The sequence below is a fragment of the Acinonyx jubatus genome, chromosome D2 (genome assembly GCF_027475565.1).
Source record: "Acinonyx jubatus isolate Ajub_Pintada_27869175 chromosome D2, VMU_Ajub_asm_v1.0, whole genome shotgun sequence".
In the NCBI taxonomy this organism is placed as follows: Eukaryota; Metazoa; Chordata; class Mammalia; order Carnivora; family Felidae; genus Acinonyx; species Acinonyx jubatus.
Genome location: NC_069393.1, coordinates 34,670,537 through 34,684,769, shown reverse-complemented (window position 1 = coordinate 34,684,769; position 14,233 = coordinate 34,670,537). Strand labels below are relative to the sequence as shown.

At 40.4% G+C, this 14,233-nt stretch overlaps 1 protein-coding gene across 8 annotated transcripts in view; it reads right to left on the bottom strand.

Annotated features, from left to right (window-relative positions):
* LRMDA (leucine rich melanocyte differentiation associated) overlaps positions 1–14,233 on the bottom strand; it is a 1,031,966-nt gene that overhangs the window by 965,180 nt on the left and 52,553 nt on the right. The window lies entirely within an intron of this gene.

Below are 14,233 nucleotides of genomic sequence, written 5' to 3'. Positions count from 1 at the left end.
AACAAAGATGAATAAAACTCAAAGATAGGCATTACATAATGATAATGGAGTCAATCCAACAAGGAGCTAGAGCATTTGTAAATATTTATTCACCCAAAATTGGAGCACCCAAAAAAAGCAAATATTAATAGACCTGAAAGGGGAAATCATCAGTAATACAATAATAGAATATACTACTTAGATAAAAGAAATCATCCAGACAATAATGAACTATCAACCTTAATACATTAGATCAGATGAATTTTATCAGACATATGACACAACATTCCATCCAAAGAATACACATTCTTCTAGTGCACACAGAATATTCTCCAGGATGCAGCATATGTTAGATCACAAAACAAATCCATAAATTTAAGATTGATAGATATTATATCAAGGATCTTTTCAGACTATAATGGTATGAAACTGTCAATCACAAAACAAATACCACCATACCCTCACACAAACACAAACCTGAGAAAAATCTCAAGTATGTGGAGATTAAACAAAATGCTACTCAAAGCCCATGATGAAATCAAAGGAGCAATCAAAAATACCTTGAGACAAATGAAAACATCACATACCAAAATCTACGGGATGTAACAAAAGCAGTTCTAAAAGGGAGTTTCACACAACACAGACCTACCTCAATGAACAAGCAAACATCTCAAACATGTGCTTTACACCTCAACCAACTAGAAAGAGGCCCAAAGCCCAAAGTTAAAAGGAAGGAAATAGAGTAAATAAGACTAAAAATAGAAACCAAACTAAATCAATGACCTAAGAGTTGGTTCTTCGAAAAGATAAACAAAATTGATATACCTTTGCCTAGCTGAAGAAAAAGAGGGTTCAAATAAGCAATCACAACAAGAGAAGGAACAGTACAACTGTTACCAAAGAAAACACTAGGAAGCCTAAGTGACTACTATGAATAAACCAACAAATTGACAGCCTAGAAGAAGTGGATAAATTCCTAGAAACACACAATGTTCTAAGACAATCAAGAAGAAATAGAAAATCTCAATAGCAAGGAGATTGAATTGGTAATCCAAAACCTTCCAAAAAAAAAAAAAAAACAAAAAACAAAGTACAGGACAAGACAGCTTCTGTGGTGAATTCTACCAAATATTCAAAGAAGATTTAATACCTATCCTTCTCAAGCTCTTCCAAAAAACTGAAAAGGATGGAATGTTTCCAAATTCATTTTATGAGGCTAGCATTACCCTGATACCAAAACCAGTCAAGAATACCACACACACAAAAATTACAGGCCAATATCCCTGATAAACATAAACTTAAGTCTTCAGCAAAATTTTAGCGCACTGAATTCACTATTAAAAAGATCATACACCATGACCAAGTGGTGTTTATTCCAGATATGCAAAGATTGTTGATTTGCAAATCAACGGGATATACCCCATCAGCAAAAGGATAAAAATCATAATCATCCCAATAGATGCAGCAAAGTATTTGACCAAATTAACATCCATTTATGATAAAAACTCTCAACAAAGCAGGTACAGACAGAATGTACCTCAAATTACCAAGACCATATGGGACAAAACCACAGTCAACATTATACTCAACAGTGAAAAGCTGAAAGCTTTTCCTTGAAGATCAGGAATTAGACAATGAAGCCAACTCCCACTACTTTTATTCAACACAGGATTCAAAGCCCTAGCCAGAGAAATTAGGCATTGTCACTATGTGTCACTATTTGTAAGCAATTTTACTCAAAGGAGTCCACACACACACACACACACACACACACACACAAAATATCTTAGAATAAACATTCCCTAAAGTTGGATACAAAATTGATTTAACACTAACCAATTATTTTACACTAACGAATTATGAGAAACAAACTAATTGTTTGTTAACTTAATTGCATCCAAAAACAAAAACAAAAAAAGCAAAAAACAGTACCTCACTACATGGCACTGATGAATAAAACTCAAGAATAAGTGGAAAGATATGGATTGGGACAATATTGTTAAGATGTCCATACTATCCAGAATAATCAGAATCAATGCAATCCCTACCAAAATTCCAATAGCATTTTTCACACAAATACAAGTACTTCCAAAACTTGTATGGAACCATAAAAAACCCCAAATAGCCAAAACAGTATTGAGAAAGAACAAAGCTGTAGGCATCATGACCCGTGATTTGTAACTATACTACAAAGCTATAGTAGTCCTAACAATATGGCTATGGCATAAATACAGACACATTAATCAAACAGAACTGAGAGGCCAGAAGTAAACCCGTGCACATATTGGCAACAAATTTATGACCAAAGAGCCAACAACACACCACGAGAAAAAGACCATCTCTTCAATAAATGGTGCCAGGAAAACTGGGCAGCCACATAATAATGAAACTCAACCACTACCTTATGCCATACACAAAAATTAACTCAAAATTGATTCAAGATTTGAATATAAGACCAGAAACTCTAAAATTCCTCGAAGAAAACATAGGTGGTAAGCTCCCGGACATTGCTTTTGCCAACTTTTTTGGATTTGATTCCAACGAGAATGGCAACCAAAGCAAAAATAAACAAATGGGAGTACATTGACCTAAAATGCTTCTGCAAAGTGAATGAGACCACTAACAAAATAAAAAGGCAACCTAATAAATGGGAGAATGATATGTTCAATAAGGTGTTAATATCTAGACTGTATATATAACTCCTACAACTCACTAGCCAAAGATTAAAATAATGGGTATGGAATCTGAACAGTCTTTCCAAAGTCATACAGATGGCCACCAGATACATGAGTAGTATTCAACATCACTTATCAGGAAAATGCAAATGAAAACCACAATGAGCTATCACCTCACACCTGTCAGAATGGCTATTATCAAAAAGACAAGAAATCACCAGTGTTAGCAAGGATGTAAAAGGGGGGAAAAAAACCTTCATACACTGTTGGTGGAAATGTAAATTGATATAGCTATTATGGAAAAGAGTATGGAGATTCCTCAAAAAACCAAAGACGCAACTACCATATGATCTAGTAATTCCACTTCTTGGTATGTATCAAGTGCTTGGTATGTATCAAGAAAACAAGTGCTAAATCAAAAAGGTATCTATACCTGTATGTTCATTACAGCATTATTTACAATAGCCAGCATATGCAAACAACCACAGTATCCATCATGGATGAATGGATAAAGAGGATATGGTACATATAATGGAATACTAGTCAACCATATAAAAGAATAAAATCTTGCCATTTGCAACAACACGGGTGAACCCTAAGGATAATTTGCTAAGTGAAATAAATCAGACAGAAAAAGGCAAATATTTCACAAATATGTAGAATCTAAAAAGCAAACTAAAACCAAACTCAGAGGCAGGGAACAAATTGGGGTTGCCAAAGGAGAGGGGAGCTGGAGAGTGGTCAAAACCGGGAATAAGGAGTCAAGAGGTAAAAATTTCTAGTCATAGAATAAGTCATGGGAATGTAGCATACAACATGACTACAGTAACATTGTATTGCACATTATGTAACTTTATATGGTGTTAGGGGGAAATTAAAGTTATTGGGGTGGGTCATCATTTCACAGTGAATACAAACATCAAAACCTTATTTTGTATGTGGAAAACCAGTTAAAAACATGTCAAGTATACCTGAGTAACAAATACAAAGAAAGTCAATGTATATATAACCAGATACCAAATAAAGACACATAAAAGCAGTAATTTTGCTCAACTTTAATACATTTGAAATCCTGGATAAACGGAGTATTTTCTAGGGTAATATAAATCATCAAAACTAAGTTCAGAAAATATTGAAAATCTAGATAGGTCAAGTACTATATAAAGTTACCACAGATAAAACTAACAGAGTCCAGGCCCCAAATGTTTCACAGATAAATTTTATCTATTCCTTGGCACAAAAACAGACACTCAGATCAATGGAACGGAATAGAGAACCCAGAAATGTATGGCCAACTAATCTTTGACAAAGCAGGAAAGAATATCCAATGGAATAAAGACAGTCTCTTCAGCAAATGCTGCTGGGAAAACTGGACAGCAACGTGCAGAAAAATGAACCTGGACCACTTTCTTACACCATACACAAAAATAAACTCAAAATGGATGAAAGACCTAATCTTAAGACAGGAAGCCATCAAAATCCCCAACGAGAAAGCAGGCAAAAACCTCTTTCATCTTGGCCACAGCAACTTCTTACTCAACACATCTCCAGAGGCAAGGAAAACAAAAGCAAAAATGAACTATTGGGACCTCATCAAAATAAAAAGCTTCTGCACAGCAAAGGAAACAATCAGTAAAACTAAAAGGCAAATGACAGAATGGGAGAAGATACTTGCAAATGACATATCAGATAAAGGGGTAGTATCCAAAATCTATAAAAACTTATCTAACTCAACACCCAAAAAATAATTCAATGAAGAAATGGACAGAAGACATGAATCGACACTTCTCCAAAGACGACATCCAGATGGCCAACCAACACATGAAAAGATGCTCAACAGCACCCATCAGGGAAATACAAATCAAAACCACCATGAGATACCACCTTACACCTGTCAGAATGGCTAACATTAACTCAGGCAACAACAGATGTTGGCGAGGATGTAGAGAAAGAGGATCTCTTTTGCATTGTTGGTGGGAATGCAAGCTGGTGCAGCCACTCTGGGAAACCATATGGAGGTTCCTCAAAAGGTTAAAAGTAGACTACCCTACGACCCAGCAATTGCACTACTAGGTATTTATCCAAGGGATACAGGTATGCTGTTTCGAAGGGACACATGCATCCCCATGTTTATAGCAGCACTATCAACAACAGCCAAAGTATTGAAAGAGCCCAAATGTCCATCAATAGATGAATGGATAAAGAAGATGTGCTATACACACAAAATGGAGTATTACTCAGCAATCAAAAAGAATGAAATCTTGCCATTTGCAACTATGTGGATGGAACTGGAGGGTATTATGCTAAGTGAAATTAGTCACTCAGAAAAAGACACAAATCATATGACTTCGCTCACTTTAAGAGACAAAACAGATGAACATAAGGGAAGGGAAACAAAAATCATAGAAACAGGGAGGGGAACAGAAGAGACTCTTAAATACAGAGAACTGAGGGTTGCTGGAGGAGTTGTGGGAGGGGGGATGGACTAAACGGGTAAGGGGCATTAAGGAATCTACTCCTGAAATCACTGTTGCACTATATGCTAACTTGGATGTAAATTAAAAAATAAATAAATGTTAAATTTTTAATTTATTCCTTTAAGAAATAGGTAACTACAATGCTAGCTTAACTATTTCTTCCACAACATAATACATTCTGAACTATTTTTATAAGTAAGTGTAACAGTCTGTCAGTCTGCTCAGGCAACTATAACAGACTACCACAGACAGGGTGCCTTATACAAATTTCTTTTCTCAGAGTTCTGGAGGCTCGAAGTCCGTGACCAAGGTATTATCAGTATTTCTGTTGAAAGCACTCTGCACAGCTTACAGACAGCTGCCTTTTTGCCATGTACTCATGTCGTCTCTTCTCTGTGCAAACCTCTCCCTGTTTCCTCAAGGACACTAGTACGTTTGGATTGAGGCACTCAACCTTTATTACCTCTCTCAAGACCTATGCCAAATACAGTCACACTGGAATTTAGGGCTTCCATACCTAAGTTTTGGGGGTACACAATTCAGTCCATAGCCAATAGATTAATAAGTGCCTCAAGTATTACAAGATCTACAATGGTCTGTCATACTAGTCAATAAAAAGGGGGGAGACATGCCCATCTCCTCAGATCCTGAGAAAGCACTAATGTCAAAAAGCAAGCATCAGTTACTCATTTAAAAATAATTAAAAAATAAATACCAAGGTGTCTCCAAGATGCCAATTTCCATTCCTTTGGATATATACCCATGAGTTGCATTGTTGAATCAAATGGTAGTTGGTTTTTTTTTTTAATTTATTTTGAGAGTGCAAGAAGGCACAAGAGTGGGGGAGGGGCAGAGAGAGAGAGAGAGAGAGAGAGAGAGAGAGAGAGAGAGAGAGAGGATATATCCCAAGCAAGCTCTGCACTGCCGGACATGGGGCTTGAACTCGAGAACCATGATATCATGATCTGAGCCAGTCAAGAGTTGGATGCTTAACAACTGAGCCCAGGCTCCCAGGTCATATGGTAGTTCTATTTTCAATCTTTTGAGGAAGCTCCAAGCTGTTTTCCATAGTGGCTGCACCAATTTACATTCCCACAAGTGTGTAAGAGTTCTCTTTTCTCCACATCCTCACCAACACTTGCCATTTTCTCTTTTATTGATAATGGCCATTTTTACATATCTCAGGTACAGCAAAGTGCTTACAGTTAATAACACTACTATAAACTTAAGATTTACCCTCTTAGCAAAACTTTAAGTGTTCTTATCATACAACCTAACAATACAAGTAATAAAGAGGATGGGAGGAAACTTTTGGAAGTGACAACTATGTTTTTTAATTTATTTTGAGAGAGAGAAAACATGCAAGTAGGGGACAGGCAGAGAGAGGAGAGAGAGAATCCCAAGCACACTCCATGCTGTCAGCTCATGAACCAGGAGATCATGACCTGAGCCAAAATCAAGAGTTGGACACTTAACTGAGCCACCCAGGCACCCCAGTGATAACTATGTTTATGGCATAGATTGTGGTGATGGTTCCATGCATGCAAACTTAGCTCCAAACTCATCCATTTGTATGCATTAAATATGTACAGGTTTGTGTATGTTCATTCATACTTTAATAGTTTAGAAAGCAAAGTGCACTGATTTTTATTTTTATTTTTTAACAGTTTTGAGAGACAGAACTTGAACAGGGGGAAGGGAAGAGAGAAAGGGAGACACAGAGTCCAAAGCAGGCTCCAGGCTCTGAGCTGCCAGCAGAGATCCCGACATGGGGCTTGAACTCATGAATCATGAGATCGTGACCTGAGCTGAAGTCAGATGCGCAACCAACTGAGCCACCCAGGCACCCCAAAAGTGCACTGTTTTAAAAAACATTCTTTTAAAAAACCCTCTCAGTACTAGCCAATGCAATTAGAGAAGGAAAAGCAGCATTAAGAAAGCAGCAAAATTTTTTCCCACAATACAACCATATGCCAAAACCCAATAGAATTAACCGAATAACTTTTAGAAAGGAGATATTAATATGGTGGTTTATTATGAAGTCAACATTTAAAAACCAATAGCTTCACTCTTTACTCTTTCATTTTTCATTCCGTTTCATTCACTTAACTACAAGTTACAAGCCCTTTTATTTTTGCAAAGCATTTCTCACAATCCTGTGAAGTAGGTATTAATCAACCCTGTTTTACAGGTGCAGAAAATAAAGCTCAAGAAGGTTAAATCACTTTTCATGGTCACAGAGCTAGTAAATACCAGTATCTGTCCTGGCTCCAAGCCCTGTATTCATTCCCTGTAAGAAGATGCTTCCCTTCCTCACCACCACCTACCATCCCCCCCCCCACCATAAGACAGACTTATCAAATTACTTGAGTGTTTTTCTCACCTCCACCAAAATTAACTCTTAAATCAACAGCAGATCCTAAAAGCCTAGATCTCTTTTTAAAGTAGAAATTATCTATGAAAATGAACCTATTTGTTACTGGGATAGTGATTCATGTTATACACAGCAACCTTGATAATTCTTAACTAGTTGGACTATATGACCAACATACTCATTTTCACTTCAAGATTATCGCATTTTTCACCACAATTCACACTGTAACCTCTTAACACAAACCAGCGGTTTACCAAAATTTCTATTACAGGAAACACATTTCTACAAACTGTCATTTTAAGTTGGCCAAGTATAATTAAATGTAAAATGTATCCTAATACCTTTGGCACTGGGCCAATTTGGCCACAACCAGTAAATTCCTAAGGTTATCATGGAAGATAAAGTATGTGTTTCAACTCAACTAGGTGGTATCTTTTTAACTTAAATGTGTCACACACCCACAATGTGTCAGACACTACAGGGTGTGGTGAAATACATGTACAGTGACACCCGAAACTTGCCCTCATAGAACTTAGTATTTAGTTGAGAACACAAACATAAATAACAATACCCACAATCACAACTGTAATTGCTACTTTATCAGCCATCTCTCACCAACATGATTCTGTTCAAACTAAAATTCATTTTTTCTCCTACATCTGCAAATCAGCTACAACTTGGCCGACTCCAGGTTGCGCACTGCACACAGGGCTCAGGTCCACTTGAGTTCATCATGAGACCAGTCTCAGAATAGACAACAGACAACAGCAGAGGCTCTAGAGAGGCAGGCTCTAGAATGCACACACAATGCTTCCTAAGGTGTAGGCTTAGAACTGGCACACTTTCACTTCCACCGATGTATCTGGCCTCAGCAAGTCATGTGGCTGTACCCAACATCAGTGGGTCAGGGGACTACACTCCAAGGGACGAACTGCAAAACCACATGGCAAAGGGCATGGATATGGGGGGGGGGGGGGGAGAACTGGGAACATAACACAATCTGCCACAGCTATGAGAGAAAGACAAGTGATGCTGTGACAACACCCAACAGACAGAGCTGATCCTGTGAGGGAGGTCTGGGAAGACTTCCCTAATAGAGGGAAGCTCCAGGGCACCTGGGTGGCTCTATCAGTTAAGCATCTGACTTCAGCCTAGGTCATGATTTCACAGTTCATGGGTTCAAGCCCTACATCAGGCTCTGTGCTGACAGCGCAGAGCCTGAAGCTCTCTCTGCCCTTCCCCCACTCACACTGTCTCTCTCAAAAATAAACATTAAAAAATTAAAAAAAAAAAAAAGAATGAAGCTCCAACTAAAATCTGCAAGACATAAACAGTCAGTGAAAGCAAAGAACAGCAGGTATGAAGTCCTGATGGCCACAGGAGACACGACCAGCTCAAAGCATTTAAGGAAGACCTATGGCTGGGCAGAGAGAGAGAGAGAGAGAGAGAGAGAGAGAGAGAGAGAGAGAGAGAGAGAACACACATGTTCTGAGAACAGAGAAGGAGTCGGGAGACTCCTGCTCCATGTGAAGGAATAGGGCTTTATCTGAACAGCATAAAGCCACTGAATGATGCTAAGCAAGGAAGTGGCACAATTAGATTTGCCCCTTTGCAAGATCACTGTGCAGAAGACACAATGTGTTGGGGGGCCAATCAGGAGGCTATAGCAAAAGTCCGAGTGAGAGAAGATCATGCCTTGAACTAGAATCATTTTTGATGGAGAGAAAGTATTCAAGGGACATCATGTAGACAGAAAAGCCCACCATTCTATGTAATCATTCCTGCCCAAGTCACTACCTCCCTATGCTAAATCCCATGGATATTCAAAGACCTCATCCTCTTTTTTATCTTTGCATTTTACCCCACTGACCCCTCTCCCTCCTCTTTCAACTATTTTCCTTCTTTTTCTGACAAACTCACTATCTGATTTTCTTCCACTGTCTTTCCTCATCCTTAGTTCATTCTCTAAGTCCTGAAATCTGTCCCACCATCCCTCATTACTCTCAACCTTCCTCCCCCAACTGCAAGCAAATTCATCCACTCCCATGTTCTAAGTATCTCATTATGTTGATGCTTCCTGTCATGGACTTTCAGAGCAGACTCTGCTCTCAAACCTAAATCCATATACCCACTGCCTCCTGGACACTTTCAGGAGGATGTTCCCATAGGGGTCTCATATTCAACGTGTCCTAAATTCATTCCTCATCACTTCCACCCTGAAAATCCTCCTCCCCAACTTCCCCATCTCAGACATAGTCACCACCATCCATCCAGTTATTCCAATAGGGGCACCTGGGTGGCTCAGTCAGTTAAATGTCTGACTCTTGGTTTCACCTCAGTTGTGTGAGTTTGAGCCCCATGTTGGACTCCACACTGACAGTGTGGAGCCTGCTTGAGATTTTCTCTCTCCCTGTCTCTGCCCCTCCCCCACTCGAGCGCACGCAGGCGCTCTCTCAAAATAAACTTAAAAGAATGTTGTTCCAACAATAAACCCAAGAGCCAGCTCCAATTCCTCCCTGCCTCACCACTCCATATTCCACTCAGCACAAATATTGGCACAACTGCCTAAGAGATTTCTCAGATTTATCTACTCACTTCTACCACTCCTCCACTGCAGGCCCCCATGCCTCATCTGGAGAGCTCCACAGCCTCTTAACTTGCTCCCTCAACTGTACCCCAGCCCACTCTCTCCATCATGACAGAAATGATCTAAAATACAAATATGACCTTGCCACCTTCCTGCCTGAAACCATTCATTGCCAACCCCTTACTCTCAGAATGAAGTTGTCAACTCCTTGACAAGGTGGCCCCTACCTTAATATGCCTTGCGTATGTTCATGCTACCTGGAATCTGGACATTGTCCATTCTGTTCTTCTACCTAAAATACTTGTCACCCAACAGCACCTAACTTGGCTTCTTTTCCCAACTAAAATATCATTTCATGAGGGCACAGACCCTGCCTTTTGCTGTTATTTGCCAGCAATCGGTACAGGGACTACCCCCTTAACACGTACTGGTCCTGTAAGGTCAATGAATGAGTAAATCCTTCAGGTTCACCTAGATAACCCTTCCTTCAAGCTGCCTTTCCTGATACCTCTCCCTTCTCCTAAAGGTTGGGTGTACCTTTTAGGTGTTCTCAGAGTGGCCTATGCTTTCCCCATGGTAGCATCACCTTACTATTCCCTCACTCATCGTCCTACACTCACCATACCCTCTAACTCTTGCCCCAATTAAAACGTTAACTTCATGGAGGGGGTGCCCGGGGCGGGGCTCAGTGAAGCATCCGACTCAGATTTCCGCTCAGATCGTGATCTCACAGTTCGTGGGTTTGAGCCCTGCAACCGGCTCTCTGCTGTCAGCGTGGAGCCTGCTTGGGAGTCTCTATCCCCCTCTTTCTGCCCCTCCCTTATTCGTTCTCTCTCAACATAAACTTTAAATTAAAAAAAAAAGTTAGCTTCATGAAGATAAGAATTCCTTCTGTTGCAGGAAGAATTGTGAGCTACAGTGAACCAGAAATAATATTGCCTTAAAAGAGGTCCCTGAAGGCAAATGAAGCCAGGCAGGAAGCAGAGACTGAAGGCCCAGATAAAGTGAACCATATACAAAATTCAGGGGTACACTGAGGATACATATGGGGAGATGTGGGGTAGTGAGGTAGTGGGAATACTTAAAGAATAAAGTCAGTCATTGAGGCCACACGGCTCCACATGTAACGCATCCATGACCGATTACATAATGATACCCTCCTTTCATGCAGAAATTCACACAGGTGGGACAGTATCTCCATAGTTTGTAATATTATACTAATTTCCACTGAAATCCCTTGCACATTAAGAAACTGTCTTTTCGACATTTTTACTCATTGTCACTTTGTTTCAAGGGGCCAGACTACATTCAAATAAAAACCTGAGGGTATGGTTAATGCCTTTTATAATGGATAGGATTTCATCAAAATCAGTCAACTCCTTCCAAAGGTATTTAAAAAACAGCCTTTTAAATGCCAAAGACGAAGTACTTAAAACAGAAACCTTCCTTAGTTCAGTCAATTAAATATGGTAACATGCTAAGGGACAAAGCAAATCAACTCTAAAGGTAAACCCAAGCAAAATCAAATATTAAAACTGAAGAAGTTGAAGGATTAGAGATCCTCTTGACAGGCAAGAACGTGGCTTCGCTGGGTCTGCAATCTCTTGGTTATTAACAGCGGACAGCACCACATCAGTCACCAAGTCTGAACCAAGGACCTTTTGCCTGAGGTTAGGTTTCTAAACCATCCACTCACAGCTCATTCAGATTCTTAAATATGATGTTCCCTTTGCTATTTTTCTCCACCTGACTCAGAGCAGTTGTAATCCTGGGAAGAAGCTGCCTTCTCCCAGGGTAAAGGCAGGCAGCACTGAAGGGGTGACAGGCTGCAAGGAGACTTCCAGGCCTACTGTGTCCTTCAGCCCTTCAGAGAAATGATCTAATGATCGACAATCCATTCACTCCATTTCTGAAGTGGGGCATGGCTCAGAAACCAGAGTATGGTAAAACATGGAAAAACAGAGAAAAGGGGAAAGGAAGCACCAGGGTAGGCCATGCCGCAGAGGCCAGAGTGGTAGCGGCATTGACCCAGCTTGCCTCTGCCCAAGAGGATAGGGATGTCTCCTCTGCAGCAGCTTCAAGGGGCCATCATGGATAAGCAATTAGAAAAGGAATAATTACCACAGATATGACTAAGAGGGCTGCACAACAGGGAGTTCCGTCAAAGCCAGTAAGTCTTGCAAATGAGCAGCAGACCCTGTGTGACAAGAGTCTTCCCTCATGAATTATATAGGTGGCCCTGCATAGTATGTTTGGGGCACTGCTTAACCAGAAGGGACCATTCATGGTAGGGACAGCAAGTCCCCAGGAGTTATGCAGACCTTGTGTCCCTAAGAGTTAGAAGCAGAAATCCAGCCTTCATGCCATCAACTACATGTGGGGACTTGAAGTGGACGGCCCCCCAGGAACTTAAGGCAGCTGGGCAATTACACAGAGAGTTAGGGAGAACTTCATGGGAACAAGACATTCAGATTTTGAGCCTGGAACTTATAGATGCTTGATGGGTAAGTACTCTCCTTACTTACCCATCAGAGGGTATTGTGGGGTATTATGTTCTTAGTTGCATCCCTCAAAAACCAGATGTTGAAATCCTAACCACCAGTATCTCAGAATGGGATAGTATTTGGAGACGGGGTCTTCCAACAGGGAAGTTAAGAGGAGGTCATCAAAGTGGGCCCTGATCCTCCATGATCAGTGTCCTCAGAAGGGATTAGACATGCACAGAGGGAAGACCATGTGAAGACCCAAAGAGATGACGATCTTCTACCAGCCAAGGAGAAAGGCCTCAGGAGAAACCAACTCTGACAACACCTTAATCTTGGACTTCTAGCCCCCAGAACGATGAGAAAATTTTTGTTTAAGCTACTTCATATATGGTGTTTTATTAGAGTATCCCTAGCAAACTAATACAAGGAGACAACAAAAATAAAGACCAAGAACTGGGAAGCTGCAAGGTCATTTGGCCAGTAGGAAAGAGGAACTAAATTAGAAGAATTTCAAGCAGAACTTGAATCAGATGGTGCCTCCTGACAATTCCTGCTATGTTGGCAGGGTTTGGAGGAAAGAAAAGATGTGGGCAGCAGAGCAATTAAGGTACTTTAGCAATTCAAAGGGTCGGAAAACATGAACTTTCACTTGAACCTGGGTTATCAGGAGGATGGCAATACCAGTAACCGAGATAAAGAAGAACACATGTGGGGAGGAAGCGATGAAATCCACTTTGGATGGGCTGAGTTTGCACAGATTTAAGGTAGGAAAATAGGTTAAAATTTACCCACCCACCCGCCCCACCTCACCATGAGCTGATTCCTAGCAGAGCCTGGGGCCACACATGTGCAAACAGATCTATTCCCATTTGGGGCCCCATGTTCACAAGCAGATTTCTTTTTAAATTATCCTAACACGTGACACCACAACCAACGAACTCAACCCTAACGGGATGGTCTTGAAACAGAAGCCCAGTAAGTAGGAACAAGACTTGAATGACTCCACTTTAAATTCAGATCCCTGGTTAACTCCCAAAAGGCTCAGCATCCTACTTCACAGTTCTGAGGGGCCAGATTCAAGAATCTCGGGGTGAAGCTGTCAGAACATTCTAATGTTTGCAAATTGTCAAAGTTTAAGAATCAGCCACGTGGAAAAGACGGGGATGGGATTGGGTATGGAGGGTGGCTCTCACAGAATGTTGTGGTCTTGGACCACTTAAGAAAAACAATCAAAAATCACCTTCAGCACCCACGCCTTCTTTCAGAAAAACATTTAAAAGCACTGCCTATTGGAAAAGAAAGTTGTATAAATCATTTTATTTCATGCTCCATCATTTCCTCAGCACAGGCTTCGGTGACACCTCCTGATTAGGTTTAATTTTAAGCCAGCAAGCATACCACATACCCTATTGTCAGAGAGAGTTCCATTTCTCTCCAAGCCTGATGGGCGACTATTGTAATGTAAAACCCTGGGATTTAAATAACACAAGCGGATTCTATTATGAGAAGAAAGGTTTATATTTTGGAGTCTTTTTCCTTCAAAGGAGCCCAGATACCAAACCATGAATTACCTGAAACAATGGGCTTCAATGATCTGCACGTCCCCATTTCTTTAGGAAAAAGACTACTTGCCTGAAGACCAGGACTCAGTGATC